Source organism: Notamacropus eugenii, chromosome 5, assembly GCF_028372415.1.
Source record: "Notamacropus eugenii isolate mMacEug1 chromosome 5, mMacEug1.pri_v2, whole genome shotgun sequence".
NCBI lineage: Eukaryota > Metazoa > Chordata > Mammalia > Diprotodontia > Macropodidae > Notamacropus > Notamacropus eugenii.
In genome coordinates, this window is record NC_092876.1 from 79373821 (window position 1) to 79387662 (window position 13842).

The window sequence follows — 13842 nt, forward strand, 5'->3', positions numbered from 1 at the left end:
CTGGAGGATCTGGGGATAGAAATATGCTCACCTCTTCATTGGCCACATCTGGATGCACCCCTTTAGATATGATAGGTGAAATACCTGGAATCCTGGTCTGGCTTCCTTCTGTCTCCACTCATGCTGGTGGGCTACCTTTCCAGGAAGCAACAGACTCCTCAGTCTCTGGGGTGGGTCATTGTGGATCGTGGAATTGGGAGCAAGCAGAGCTGAACGCTTTCCACAGACCTTTCCTATCTCCCACCTGGAGGGTGACTTAGGGTATAATATTTTTAAAGCATTTATTATACGAATGCCATGTGCCAGGCACTGTGGTGAGGGCTTTACAAATATTATCTCATTTGATCCTCACAATAACTCTGAGAGGCAGGTGCTATGGTTATCTCCATTTTACAGCAGAGGAAACTGAGGCAAGCAGGTTAAATAACAGTAAGTTTCTGAGTGCAGACTTTAATTCAGATTTCTTTGTCCTAGGACTACCCTTCCTTTCCTTGCTCTCCCTGGAGATTTAACCAGCCAGCCCTAATTATGACAGTTAGCTTACTTTTTAGTCCAGGGGCAACAGAAAGGATCTAGGGTCCACCGTGGTTCCCTTCTCTATTCTATAAAGTTTCTGTCCGACCAAAAGTTATTAAGGCAAATTCAATAACTCTGAGTCCCCAGTTAAGACAATTCCTAACATTCAGACAGAGGTGTGGTTCTGTGCCCTAATTAAAATTTTAATTTAAATTTTGGGGGACTCTTTCTGCTTGATTTTGAATCCTAGACTTGTCACTCAACTCGCTGTGTGATTGTGGACCAGGACCTTCCATTCTGGGCTTCAGAAATTTCCCCTCTAGAGAATGAAGGGATTGGACCTGCTGTGATATTAAAATGGAGAGAATAATCCCTTCCTGGCCTCCCTCGCTTAGCTGTTGTGAAAATGGTGAATAAATAAAGGACCTAGAACCAGAGTCTTTCACCTGGCGTTTGCGAAATTAAAAAAAAAAAAAGATTTGGATCACTGTATTTCAATAGATTTGGCTTCCTTTGTGGTACTCTTTCTTTTATCTTATATATTTTAAAACACCATTCTGAGAAGGGATTCATAGGTTTCGCTTGACTGCCAAAGGGGTCCATGACACACAAAAAAGGTCAAGATGCTCTGAGTTAGAGCAAGGAAAGGCTTAGAGGTCATGCCATCCTCATTTTACAGATGAAGACACTGAAGACCAAGGACTTGTTTAAGATACCTTGGCTAATAAGTGACAAAGGAAAGAGTCAGACTCAGGTCTTCGGACTCCAAGTCCAGGGTTCTTTCCATTGCACCACACTACCTCTCATAAATGTGAGCTCTCAGTGTGACTGCTTTGGAGGAGGCTAATTTGTCCCTTCCTTCTTCTCTGCAGTTGAGGAAAGGGCAATATATTAGTCTTCATTCATCTCTCATCTCAGCCAGTCCCTTCTTATGTCTGGTTCCTCTTACACAATGCTTTCTTTCTTTTCTTCTTTTTTTTGTTGAGACAATTAGGGTCAAGTGACTTGCCCAGGGTCACACTGCTAGTAAGTGTCTGAGGCTGGATTGGAACTCAGATCCTTCTGAATCCAGGACTGGTACTCTATCCATTGTACCACCTATTCCTAATTAATATTCCCTCCTCGTTGATTTCCAGTCTCCCTCCTTTCTGATCAGTTCCTCTACCTGGCTATTCTCTGTCCTTCCTACCCAGTCTCAGTTCTTAGCTCGATGCTCTTTCCTATTTTTGGTTAGTTCCTCCTCCTGGTCAGTCACCTCTTCTGACCCATCCCTCCTGGCTAGTATCTCCTCCTAGTTTATCTATGTCCCTTTCCCTGGCTATTCTCTTCTCTTGGGCAGTTCTCCCTGCTACCAGTATCTTCTGGCTGCTCTCTGTTCCTCCTGGATAACCTTCCTTCAAGATAATTGTCCTCCAGCCCAATCTCTGTCCCTCCTGGGCAATTCCTCCTCTCCTACCTATCCCTCTCCCTGGCTGATCCCTGCCCTCCTGGCCATTCCCTGCTCCTGAGCACTCTCTGTTCCTCCTGGGCAGTCCCTCTTAGTCTGCCCTTCTTCCTGACTGGTGTCTTCCCACCTTGGTTTTCCCTCTGCATGGCCATTCTCTGTTCCTGGATGCTCTCTGTCCGTCTTGGCCAATCACCGCTTCTGACCCATTCCTCTGACTTAGTGCCCTCTTCCTGGCACATCAGGCCCCCAGTGTTTGTTGAAATGAATTAAGACATAAAATTATTTGTTGTTTCCTTGTATCCTGATTCCTCTTCCTCCTCCTTGGAAAGCCATAGCCTGCCTTGGTGTCCCCTCCCCATAACCTGCCTTTACCCCTGCTGCCTACTCCTCCTCCAGGTCTCACCTCAACAGAAGCCACTTCACACAGACACGACAGCGACAGGGAACCCAGCTGTATGCCCAGCATTCACCACTTCCTCCGTTGACAGGGGGCTGGGGAAAGAGCAGAGGGGAGGGCGTCATCACAAACCATCCTGCTTAGAGGTGGGTCTGTGCACAGACACACACATGGCACACATGCATATATGCATGCATATACACATGTATAATGTGTGCATTACATACATATGTATATATTTCATATTACATTATATAATATAATGTAAGGTAAGGTAATATACAATTACCTTACCTTACCTTACATGAATGACATTATTATATTATATTATACTGGATTATATTGTATTATATCATATTATATTACATATCTCCCACTCAAACATGTCTAATTACATACTTATATTTATACACACACAGGGTGTTCCTGAGCTGAAGGTCTTAATACTTAAAGCTGCACTAAGACTTTTGGGACACCTTGTATTTCTATGCACACATGCATGGGTGCATACACACATGTACATATGCATACACACAAATATATTTATGCATGTATACATGCACATATATGACTCCTATAGCTCTTTTGAGTTCACCAAACCCTTGCCTCCAGGGTTGTACAGTTAGGGAGGCAGTCAAGATTGAGATCCAGGGTATCTGATCCCTACCTCCATCACACCCCAGGGGAGCTAAAAGGCTGCTGGCCAATCAGCGGACCCACACTGGGAAGGGGGATGGGCAGTGCTTCCAGACCTGAGGCATTCCCATCCATCCCTCAGGGTCAGTTGAGATGCTCCGGCAGGCAGATGTAAGGTGTTCTGGGGAGCTGAAACCGCAACGACCAGGTGAACGCTGGTCAGGGATGCTGGAGAGGGGATCACTCCTTAGGGTTGGCCTGGACTAGACCCCCTGTGAGGTCCCTTCCAACTCTGAGATTCTGATTCTAGGGCCAACTCTGTTTGACCTTGGCCAAGTCCCTGCCTTCTCCCTGGAACTCAGTTTCCTTTTCTATTTTTTTTTTAAAAGGAGAGGTGTGGCATGCCACATATAGTGCCAGATATGTTCGCTGGTTTTGTTTAACTTTTTTTTTAAGGAAAAGGAGATGAATGTAACTAGAAGACATGACTGCTATAAAACCAAAAAACATCAGTAAAATGTAAAAAGCTATAGAAAAAAGGGGAAGTTGGAGAGTAAAATGATTCCTAAGGACCCTTCCCACTCTGAAGTTCTTGAAGTCCTTTCATGTTGATTTCCAGTCTCCACTTTTCTGGCCAGTTTCCCTACTTTGCTGCTTCTGGAGGTTCAGGATCTTACTGGTGTATGCATTCTCTACATGCCCCTGTCTTAGGTCTTGGTAGATGGGCTTCATGAGTAATAGTGGAAGAAAGCATCGGTAATTAATAATGATGATGATGATAGCTGATATATATGTAAAATATAACATCTTTAAGACTTGCACTTTATAGATATTTCAGTTGATCCATATATAATCCTTGAGATGTAGTTGCTTCCCATTTTACAGATGAGAAAACTGAGACAGAGGTTAAGTTACTTGTCCAAGGTCACACAGCTAATAAATGTCTGAAGCTGGATTTGGACTCAAGTCTTTCTTACTCAGGGTTCAGTCCTCTATCCACTGTGTCATCTAACTATCTAAATCCTGCCATGGGCAGCCTTTGGTTTATTGACCTCTCAGAAATTGGTCAGGCTGCTCCTGGGGGTCCAGATAGCTCCAAGGCTAAAAGTCTAACAAGACTTGGGTTCCCCTGGCAGAACCAGAGAACCCAGAATCACCTCCACATCATAATGAGGCATCGGAGGAAGATTGAAGTGACTTTTTTTTTTAATGCTCGAAAAAACTTGAGCCAGGTGCTCTAAACTGGGACACAGCTAGAGCCTCAGTTTTTCTCCTCTATAAAATGGATCTAATGAATGATTATCTTTTTCTGCCTCCAACTAGAGGTAGAAGAATCCCCTCGGCCAATGAAATTGGCCTCCTTGTCATCCTCCACATACACCCTGAACCTTCCCCTGCTGGTCTCATGACTTTTCCTGTTCCAAAGCCACTCCTTTTTGATATATGCCAAGGGAGTTGAAAAGATACCCTGTGCCATGGGAGATAGCAGTTTGGGAGGCTGGGGTGCGGAATTAGGAAAACATTCACAGAAGAGGGGGAGATCTGAACTTTGAAAAACAGAAAGGTTTTTTAACTGCTCAGCCCAAACTGTAACTTTGCCCTAGATTTCCCAGCTCTCCATATCCCACTCCAGACTCAGGTTGAGAAAAACCAGCCTTGGTGGAGAGTAGAAACAGGGGAATGAAAGGTGCGCCCTGACTTGGGGGAAACAGTTAAGGGGTCACAGGCAGATTCCCAATCAGTTCTGCCTTGTTCCTCAACTTTATAACTCCCCTCCCACCATCCACATAGCCTCTATGTTATGAGTTTATAATTTGGGGTCACAGACACCCAAGTGACCCATGGATAAATTTCAGGGTGAGATATGTGAACATGGGAAAAAATTACATCTTTATTTTCACAAACGTCTAACTGAAATTTAGCGTTTCCTTCAATGATTTAAAAACATGATTCTGAAAAGAGTGCCATAGGCTTCACTGCCCAAGGGCTCTAGGACCCCTAAATGCTTCAGAATCCCTGCTCTAAGTTTGATTCCCTCTCCACAAGGTTGCTTGTCTCCAGCCCTTCCTCTCTGCTCCTACATCGAGCACCCTACTATCTCAGGTCCTCATCTCATCACTTCACACCTCAATATGGCAGCCCTCACTTTGGAGGGATATTGACCAACAGAAGCATGATCTGAGGAGGTTAACCAGGATGGATCATACTTAGATAAAACTTAGAGATGGAAGAGATTTTAAGGATCCAAAGCAATCACATAACTATTAAGAAGAGCCAGAATTCAAACCCAGCTCTTTGGATTTCAGATCCAGAGGTCTTTCTACCACATTGCATTAATGATGTCATGGGAGAATCAACTACGGGATCTAGGGATGTTCTAAGAAGATGAAAAGGTTGGTTGTGACAGAAAAGGCGAGGGAGGGGGCCCCGTGATCCATCTGAATGTGAATAAGAGAAGGAACTTTTCTTGAATGAGAAGCCCATACCTTTCTCCCCATCCCCTGCCCTCCCTGGCTTCCTCAACCCCTCCTCCTTTCCTCTACTCTCTCCTGGCTTCCTTCAAGACTCAGATAATACCCCACCTTCTGCAAGAAGTCTCTTTGGACTTCCCTTAACGTTAGTGCTTTCCCTCTGTGGATTCTCTCCAGTTTACCCTCAGCATATCCTGTTTGTACAGAGTTGTCTGCATGTTGTCTGCTCCATTAGACTGTGAGCTCTCAGTAGGCAAGGATTGTCTTTTGCCTTTCTTTGTACCCCCAGCACTTAGCTCAGGGCTTAGCACATAGTGGGTACTTAGTAAACACTTATTGATTAACTGACCGACCATAGGGAAAGGAAGTATGACTGTGTATTCATACACCAAACATTTACTGATTCCCTATTGCATGCAAGGGTTTATGTTGGACTCTGCCATGGTGAGGGCAGAGATGTTATGATCAGATTTTCTCTTTTTGGAAACTGAAATTCTAATAACAATGAAATAATGATTCCTTAGTGCGTTTAGACTTACAAAGCACTTTTTCCACGACAACTTGGTGAGTGATAATGTAAGTTAAATTATTCTCATGTAAAAGGTAAAGAAGGTGAAAACAATAAATGCTCCATATGGGGTCTAACTAGGGCAGAGGGTGAGGGGTTTGGCATTTCTCTGGTGTGAGATACTATGTCTCTATTAATGCAGTCTACTGCATTTAATTACAAATTTTACCTGCTATATTGCACTGTTGACTATATAGGACACTAGGACCCTCAGATCTTTCTCTCAGGAACTGTCTAGTCATATCTGTTTCAATCTGTACTTTGGCAGTTGATTTTTTAAAAAAAAACTCACAGGTAGGACTTTGCATTTTTAACTAATATGTTTCTTCTTAGATTTGGCTCACTGTTCTTGCCACATGAGCGTTTCTGGATCTGTCTGTGTCATCTTCCAATGAGTTAGCTACCCTTTCCAGTTTAATGTTCTCTGAAAATTTGATAAGCATGGCACTTATGCCTTTATCCAAGTCACTGATAAAAACGTTGATTAACCCAGGGCAGAGGACACATTACTGGGGCGCTCCATTAGAAACATCCCTCTGGCTTATGAAAGGACTTTATTAACCTTAATGCATTATATGAATGTGAGTTGTTACCCATTAATTGTGATTTCTTTTGGTCTAGTCATTCACCCAGTTTCCAGTTCACCTAACTGGACTATCATCTGTGTCCCATCTGCTCCATATTGTCCACAAATCTCATGAGAGATTTTGTCAAATGACATTGAAATCCACACAGACTCTACCTAAGATAATTCTCTTATCTATCACTCTACTAACTCTGGGGAGAAAAGGAGGTGTGGTTATTCTGGGATGACCTTTTCCTGATGAAAACTCTTAGTGATGACTGCTTCCCTTTCCAAATATTCAAAAACAATCCTTTTGCTATCGTATCCTGGAATTCTATTGCAATCAAATTGGCTTAGAGCACTTCATCAGGATCTCTCCTTTGGCACAATCCCATTCTGTCTCATCATACTTATCTGTGTATATGCCATACTGCAACTCCCTGCCACACCTCCATTTCATTCATTCATTTATCAACAAAGTCAATTTGAGGAAGGAAAGGAGGGCAAAGGAGTAAACATTTATATAGCTCTTACTATGTGCCAGGTTCTGTGCTAAGGGCTCTACAAATACTACTTTATTTGATCTTTACAACAACCTTCTGAGGTAGGTGCTAGTATTATCCCCATTTTACAGTTGAGAACACTGAGGCAGAGGTTAAATTACTTGCCCAAGGTCACACAGCTAATAAGTGTTGGAGACTAGCGACATCTGAGTGTTACAGAGGGAAGTTATCAGTTTGGAGAAGGGATCTGTTAAGGAAGGGGACATATATAATGGGGGAGAGGGTTTCTAATACTGGATAATTAGAAACAAATCTCTTGTATTGGGCTTATGGGAGAAAAAAATCATATGAAGGAACCTCAAAGATTGTTTAGTCTAATGATCCAGGGAGCCTGCGACCTCGAGGCAAAGCAGAGGTTCTTACCCCTGGCTCTAATCCTTACCTCTTCCACCCTCCCCCCCCCCACTTTTTTTTAATAGTTGAGGATATTGGAGGTCTGGCAAGGAGAAGAAATTTGTTGAAGATCAGACAGGATTTGAGCCCAGGTCACTTGACATCCAATCTTATGCCCTTCCCACTCTAGCCCAATGGACCCCACTGTGTTGGCTCATTGTCGGAGTAGAGGAGGGTCCTTCTCTGGGTCTCTGGTGCTCAGAGGTATTTTCGGTTCATTAGGAAAGGAGAATAGGGGAAATAGCTTTGATAATGAATATAGAGTTGGAAGAGAATTCAGAGTTTACCTGGTTCACCTCTCTCATTTTTACTGATGAGAATGTGAGTTACCTTTGGGTCAAATCAGTGGAAGGAGGAGACCCTAGCGTTTGAGACACGGTGAGTCTCCAGCTGTCTTGGGGTATGGAGGGAAGTCATTGGAGGAGAAGCAATTCCAGAGGAAACCCAGGACCGCCAAGGGGCATTTAGCATTGAGAAGGAACAAACCTCAGAGCCCAGTCTCAGGGCTACCAGGGTGGATGCCCTGTCAGTCCCTCATCTTACCAGCCTCAGCCCCACCTTGGAGCTTTGCCTCCTGTGGGCAAAAGGCAGCAGTGATGACCTCTGATTCCTCCCTGACACCTGCAGAGACTGAGACCATCCTCCTCCAGACAGACAGGCAACCTCCTGGAGGCTAGCTAAAGGACAGCTTCTCCCTCGGTCACCTAATAATAACGAGAAGAATTCAGTCCTTTCTAAAGCACCTGAAGGTTACAAGCCTCTTCTGGTGAGACAGCATGTAGTGGTCAGAATCTTGGCCTTAAGTCATAAGCTCATAGGATTTAAGATTGTAAGAGACTTTAGACCTCATCTAGCCTATCCCATTTTATGGAGGAGAAAACTGAGACCCAGAGAGGTCATGGGATTTGCTCAAGGTCACACAGATAGCAAGAAGCATAGCTAGGATCTTAGGATCATAGAATTTAGGGCTGGGAGGGTCCTTAATCCCCCTTCCCCTTTTTGAAAAAAGATTAAATGACTGGCCCAAGGTCATACAGGTATTCAGTAGCAGAGTTGAGATACTAATCTAATGATTTCCAAAGCTTCTTTCTAGTACATCTTGTTACTCTTTCAAGAGACTGGGGTTCAAATGTTGGCTTTAATACTTCCAAGCTGGGTGAACTTGCATGAGGCATTTAACTTTTGTAGGCCTCAGTTTACTTATATGTAAAATGGGATAATAATATCTTATGCTATTCCCTTCCTCCCCCTTCAAGACTGTTGTGGGGGGAGGGGAAGGAAGTACTTAAAAAAATCTTAAAGTGCAAAAGAAATTCATGATTTTTTTCCTGAGCATCCCCTATGGGTGTTTGATCAGACGCCACCCCACGGGAACCAGCTGTCTGCAAAGGCAATCTTCAAAAGCAGGAATGCAATGACAGTAGACTCCACCTGGAAATGTTGGGTGGGGGGTGGGGACAGGATGGTTCCCATTGAATTGGGCACCTCCCACCCCTGGGTCACTGGACCCAGCTCTGGCCCTCTCCTACTCCAAGGGAAGACCTTGCCTGAACCCAAAGACAGCTAGGTCAGCAGGTAGGCAAGGTCCTAAATGAAGGAACCTGGACCTGAGATATCAGCTCAGAGCAGGCAGTAGGGTGAGGATACAGCCTTCGATGGCAGAGAGAAAGGAGAACTACCACCACTGCTGAAGATAAGCTCCAAGAACCCATGGGGAGGACTACTTTGGGGGGACAAGCTTGAGGACCCCTTCTTTGTGCCTCTGGAGCAGGACCCAACCTCTAGCCACCTTTTATCCCTTCATATTTCACCCTCCAATCCTTATCCCTCCATCACTGCATCCCTTACACCCTATCCCTCCACCCTCCATTCATCAGCCCCCTACTCTCCATCCTTCCTCCCTCCATTCCTCCTTCAACCCCTTAATCCTCCATCCCTCCACCCTTCATCCTTTCATTCTTCATTCTTTCATTCATCCATTCTCATTCCCTCCATCTCTCATCCCTATACTTCTCTGTCCCTCCACCCTTCCAATCCCTCCCCTTCATCCCTCCATTCCTATACCCCTGTATCCCACCATCCCTCATCTCTCTATGCCTTCACTCCTCCATCCCTCCACTCCTCTCTATCCCTTCCCTTTATCCCTCCATCCCTCATTTCTCCATTCCTATACTCCTCTCTCCTCCACCCTCATTCCTCTACCTTTTATCCATTCTTCTATCCTTTATCCCTCCACCCTTCCATTTTCCATCCTTCCATCCCTCCATCCCTGCCTGCCTCTGGACACTCAGTAGCTGTTCATGCACCTTCAGTCACCTTCAGGACCTGCAGTAGATCCAAGCTTCTTTTGACTTGGGGCAGAAAGCATGGCTGGTTACTGTTCCCAGTGAATCTGAGCCAAGCCCTTCCAAGTAAGTGGCAAGAGTTGTCTCCGGGAGCTAAATATAGCAGAGGGACCAGTGGGTGGGTGGATAGGTGGATGGGTGGGTGGATGGATGCATGCACAGATGATGAGATGGATGGATGGATAGATGGTTGGGAGGATGGATGAATGGATGGAGAGATGGGTACACGGATGGATGGATGGATGGATAGATGGATGGATGGGAGGATGGATGGATGAAGCGGCAGACTGCTATAGATCATGAATGGAAAAACTCGAATGTGACAGTCCCAGAGATGTAGCGGCATGTTTCTCCTTCCAGAACAGAGAAGCAATTTTCCGCAGCTCCAGGTTTCCGACGGCCCCATTTCTCACCAAGCTCCTAGCACTGGGCACAGACAGACCCTCTGGTGCCTGGGACCCTGTCCCCGTCCCTGGCTCCTACCCTCCTTTCTCACCCACCTCCCAGGAATAGGTGAGCTCCTCACCGCGTTGTTCTGGGGGGTGGGCAGCGTCCAGGACCCGGGCGGGGAAGACACAGGCTTCCTACCGGCTCTCCTCCTGCCCCTCTGCAGATCCTGAGAGGAGTGTCTGCGAATGGCAGCGCTGCTGAGCTCGCGTATGTGTGTGAGTGTGTGTGTGTGTGTGTGTGTGAGCGTGTGTGTGTGTGTGCGCGCGCGTGTGTGCCCCGGGCTAAGCAAGCGCCCGCCCCGCACCCCGCACCCCGCACCACCACAGCGCGCTAGGAGAGGGCTCCCCACCCCTTCTCTCCCTCTGACGCTGCCTCTCCCACTTTCCCTCCTAGACGCAGCCTCTGCGAGCAGCTGCTGCCCTCCCTGGAAGATGCCTCACAAAGCCCCCATAGACCTCGGCTCCCCACCCCCCACTCCCCAAAACAACCAGCCGCGACGCGCGCTGCTTAACTCTTGCGGTGCCAGGAGGACCTAGGGCTTGGGACCACCGCACAGACTTGAGGGGGCGGCTGGCCCACTCCCCAGATTTGAACGCCTAATGCATGAAAGGAACTCTGGGCTTGGAGTCTGGACTCTGAGGGTTCGAGTCCTGTCTGTGACATTCACGGGCGGTGTGACCTTGACCCTCTCTGAGCCTCAGTTTCCCCATCTGTGAAATGAAGAAGAGATTTGTACTACCTACTTCACAAGTAGAGAGAGATAAAGATTACTCCTAGTCAGACTAGGAAAACCTGTGCATTGGGAGGGGAAAAGAAGGATGCTCATCAGTGCTTTTCTTTAGAAAATTTCATTTAATTTTCACAACTTTAGAAAGTAGGTACTACAAATTTTACAAATGAGGAAACTGAGGTAGAGGTTAAGGTACTTGCCTAGAGTCAAATGATTAGTGTCTGGAGTAGAATTTGAATTCAAGTCTTCCTGACTCCAGGCCCCAGTACTCTTCTCTACTGTGTCTCCAATCTGGCTGTCTCATCCTTTGCACTGGGATTGATTTTCTGCAGACCTTTGGGGACAAGATGTTTCTGGCTTGCTGGGGTGGGTTGGTCAGATTCTCAGAGCGTGGATGGGGTCATGTTCCTACATGACTAGTAGCCACTAACTCCTGGTGTATAGCCTTGGCCCAGTGTCTTTTGCTTAATAAAGTCAGCATCAGTTAATTTAAAGAGGCTGGGCCTGGGTCAGCAGCTGAGGTTCTTCCTGGACCTTGGTACTTTGAGGGGATTGGTCTAGTTGGATGACCTAGATCTCACATCCTCTCTTCTACCTATAAATCTATGGTTCTAAGTGGGGACACGTGAAACCCTCAATCTGTGCCCCTCTGTCACCAGCTAAAGTCCTGGGCTTGCTAAAGAATCTCTCAGCCCCTTCTCAGTAACTGGCCAACAGGACAGAGGAAAGTTGCCATTGGTCAGCCCTTTTGCCAATCATAGCTATACTAGTTTTGTTTCCATGGAGATATCCAATCAGAGGGAGAATTCAGAGCCATCTACATCAATACTGACACCAATCGCTTCTCATTCCTGGTTCCCTCATCTCCCATCCCTGGAGAAGGGGTGGGGAGTCATGGCCTGAGGGGTCTGAGGTCAGGAATATGAAATTGGGCTAAGAATCCCATGTCCAGGGGAACAGACAGGCAGGGCCTGAGAGAACATGTCCAAAGGATCACAGCTTCCCTGGCCTCCTCATTCCCACGAGGGTGGGAACTCCTTTCTGGGTTGCAGCCTTAAGTATTCCCCCTCCCTTCATTTTGGGCACCCCCTAATCCACTGCCAGGCACCTACAAGCGCTTGGGGGGCTAACCATGGCTTCTTTCTTCAGAGTCACTCTCCATTGTGGGGAAGAAAACCCACAGCAATTGAGATTCCAGATTCCTTGGGATGAGCAGGTTTTTGGAATTGTTATTCTGGAATTTGTGAGTTTGTCTTCTCTTCCTAACTCAAATGGCATCTCCCCGAGCCTCCCTGACTCCCCCTAAGGAGTCATGATTTAGAACTTTGCCCAGCTAGTACCTATGGAAAAGCCTTTGTCTATGAAGCATCAGTGTTTTTAAAATATTTACTAACTTGAGAGTACCCTTTCCTGAAGAGCATGTACCCTTTCCTCTAGGTCCCTTCCACAATCTTATTTAATGCAACAAACATTTGTTTTGTGCAAGACCCTGGGCTAAGACTTTGTACATCATTGCCCCTCACACACTTTATGTGCCAATCAAATTGGTCTATTTCCTTTTCCCAGTGTTTAGGATCACATCTCCCATCACCATGCCTTTATGTGGATAATCCCTCTTTACCTGGAATGCGCTCCCTCCTTTACCCATGCCTCTCATCTCAGACACTTCCCCACTGTGTGATCCTGGGCAAGTCACTTAGTGCTGCCTACATCGCTGATCTCATCACCTTCCCCCTTGACACAGCCAAAATCCAGTTGCAGATTCAAGGAGAGAGCCAGGGAGCCATCGGAGCTTCCTCACCACTGCCCCATATTGGGGTGTAATGGGCACCATTCTGACCATGGTGAAGACTGAGGGCTCTAGCAGCTTGTACAATGGGCTGGTGGCTGGGTTGCAGTACCAGATGAGTTTTACCTCTGTCCACATTGGTCTCTATGACTCTGTCAAGCAGTTCTACACCAGGGGATCTGAGCATGCAGGCATTGGGAGTTGCCTCCTAGCAGGCTGTACCACAGGGGCACTGGCAGTGGGCATAGCCCAAACCATAGATAGAAGGTATGTTTCCAGGCCTAGACTCGTGTAAGAGGCAGCCAGAGATACCAGGGTACAGCGAATGCCTATAAGACTATCATCTGACAGGAGGACCTTCGGGGATTATGGAAAGGAACTTCACCCAATGTTGCCTGCAATGCTATTGTCAACTGTGCTGAGCTGCAGACCTATGATCTCATCAAAGATGCCCTCCTGAAGGCCCGCCTCGTGACCTTCACATGCCCCTTCACATCAGCCTTTGGGGCTGGCTTCTGCACCACCTGTGGACGTGGTCAAGACGAGATACATGAAGTCTGTCGAGGGTCAGCATGTCAGTGCTGGCCACAGTGCCCTCACCATGCTTCAAAAGGAGGGAGCCCAAGCCTTCTACAAAGGGTTCATACCTTCCTTCCTATGCTTGGGCTCCTGGAATGTAGTGATTTTGTCACTTAGAAACAACTGAAATGAGCCCTGATAGCATCATGCATTTCCCAGCAAATTCCCTTCTGAGTCCTCTCCTGCTAGCTTTCTACCTTATACCCCTCTTTGAGTCCAGACCCCATCCTGTCTCTCCTCCCTCCCATTTTCCTCCATTCCTCTCGTCCCCTGCATTAGCACTGAAGGCACCCCCTGCCCTCGTCTCTTAAAGTTAGTCCCATTTAAACCTTCTCCATCAAGCCTACTTCTGCCATTGTAACCTCATTGAGGAGGAGGAGGAGGAAGGGAGGG

General features: G+C 46.5%; 1 pseudogene; it reads left to right on the plus strand.

The window, feature by feature from the left end:
- The first annotated feature begins 12707 nt into the window (after positions 1–12707).
- Positions 12708–13576, plus strand: LOC140507501 (dicarboxylate carrier SLC25A8 pseudogene; annotated as a pseudogene).
- Positions 13577–13842: the final 266 nt, after the last annotated feature.